The sequence below is a fragment of the Colobus angolensis genome, unplaced genomic scaffold (genome assembly GCF_000951035.1).
Source record: "Colobus angolensis palliatus isolate OR3802 unplaced genomic scaffold, Cang.pa_1.0 Scaffold325, whole genome shotgun sequence".
NCBI lineage: Eukaryota > Metazoa > Chordata > Mammalia > Primates > Cercopithecidae > Colobus > Colobus angolensis.
Window position 1 is genome coordinate 494005 of NW_012116544.1, and position 2106 is coordinate 496110.

General features: G+C 47.2%; 1 pseudogene; it reads left to right on the forward strand.

Moving 5' to 3' along the window:
* Positions 1–2106, forward strand: part of LOC105518653 — a 24125-nt pseudogene that overhangs the window by 972 nt on the left and 21047 nt on the right.

The following is a 2106-nucleotide window of genomic DNA, read 5'->3' on the forward strand; positions in this document are numbered from 1 at the left end:
CTCCCGGGTTTACGCCATTCTCCTGCCTCAGCCTCCGGAGTAGCTGGGACTACAGGCGCCCGCCACCTCGCCTGGCTAGTTTTTTGTATTTTTTTTTAGTAGAGACGGGGTTTCACCATGTTAGCCAGGATGGCCTCCATCTCCTGACCTCGTGATCCGCCCACCTCGGCCTCCCAAAGTGCTGGGATTACAGGCTTGAGCCACCGCGCCCGGCCGGCTGAAAAAGCTTTTTAGCTTAACTAAATCCCACCTATTTATCTTTGTTTTTCTTGCATTTGCTTTTGGGTTCTCGGTCATGAAATCCTCGCCTAAGCCAATGTCTAGAAGGGGTTTTTCAATGTCATCGTCCAGAATTTTTATAGTATAGTCCTATAATCCTTTTTTTATTTCTGTAAAGTTGGTAGTAATGATGCCACTTTAATTTATGATTTTAATACTGAGTCTTCCATCTTTTGTTCAGTCAATATAGTGAAAGGTTTGATCTTTCAAAGAATCAACTTTTAGCTATATTTATTTCTTCTGCTGCTTTCCAACCTTCTATTTTATTGATTTATGTGCTAATCTTTATTATTTCTTTCCTTCTTCTAGCTTTGGATTTAGTCTTTTTGTTTTTTTTTTTCTACTGCCCTTAGGTATAGAATGAGGTTACTGATTTGAGATTTTTTTTCTTAAATGTAGTTGTTTATATTCATACATTTTCCTTTGAACCCTACTTTCACTGTATTCGATACGTTTTGGTATGTTTTTTTATTTTAATTTGTCTCAAGATGTTTTGTAATTGTGCTTGTGATTTATTCCTTCACTCACCGGTAGTTTAAGAGTGTATTGTTTAATTTCCACATATTTGTGAAATTTCCAGTTTTCATTTTTTATGTATCTGTTGTTCCTTCCATTGTGGTTGTAAATTATATTTGGTATTATTTCAAGCTTTTTAAAATGATTTAAAAGTCATTTTAGGACCTATTTTGTGGACGAAGATATGGCCTATCCTAGAGAAAGTTCCATATCTGCCTGAAAAGAATGTATATTCTGCTGTTGTTGGGTGGACTGTTCTGTATATGTGTATTAGCTCTAAATGGCTTACACGGTTGTTCAAGTCTTCCATTTCTCATGAAGCTTCTATCTGGTTTTTCTATCCATTAATTAAAATGAGGTATTGAAGTGTCCAACTACTACTATAGAACTGTGGGGTTATCCTTTCAATCCTGTTAATTTTTTCAGCTTTACTGAGGTATAATAGAGAAATAAAAATTGTACATATTCAAGGTGTACAGTGTGATGTGTTTATATCTATATGCACATTCTGAAATGATTACCAAAATGTAGTCAATCAACGCGTTAATTACCTCAGATAATAGTTACTTTTTTGTGTGCATGCGTGGGGTAAGAAAACTTAACTCCATTCCCAGTGACTGCAGAGTGGCCATTCCAGCTGCTCCAGGCTCCAGCAGAGGAGGAGCGGGGCGGGTCCAGTGGGGAACCAACAGGCCTGGCGCGCACGCATTCCGGAGCCCACCCAGACCATGTACCGCAGCCTGGGCGCCCAAGCTGCAGTCCGCTCTGTGTGCAGGCAGCAGCCGCCTGGCAACTCCAGAGCCTGCTCGCGCTCCCAGCATCGCAGAACCAGGGCCAGGTGTCCCGGTGGCTGCCAAGCCAGGCATTCTGCCCGGCGACGGCGGCTGCACAGGGGCGAGAACTAAGAACCTGGCACTCAGCCCCATCGGGGTGACTGCCTAGTGCCCATGCCAGCGGCCCCAAACTCCCTGCGGTGGAGGACTGGGGCGGAAGGCACGTCCTGGGGACCCTCAGTCTGGGCGCGTTGGCGATCCGGGGCCTCCCAGGCCATGCTCCTCCAGCCCGCCTGAGCATCCAAGCTGCAGCCGCCTTCTGTGTGCAGGCAGCAGCCTCCAGGCAACCCCCGAGCCCGCCCGCACTCCCAACAACTCAGAACCGGGGCCAGATGTCCCAGCCGCTGCGGCCAAGCCAGGCGGCCTGCCCTGGGGAGGCTGCACAGAGGCGGGAACCCGCCCTCAGCCTCATTCCCCGTGGCTGCAGAGGGCCCCTGGCTAGCGGTCCCGAGCTGCGGCAGAGGAGGAGCCGGGCGGG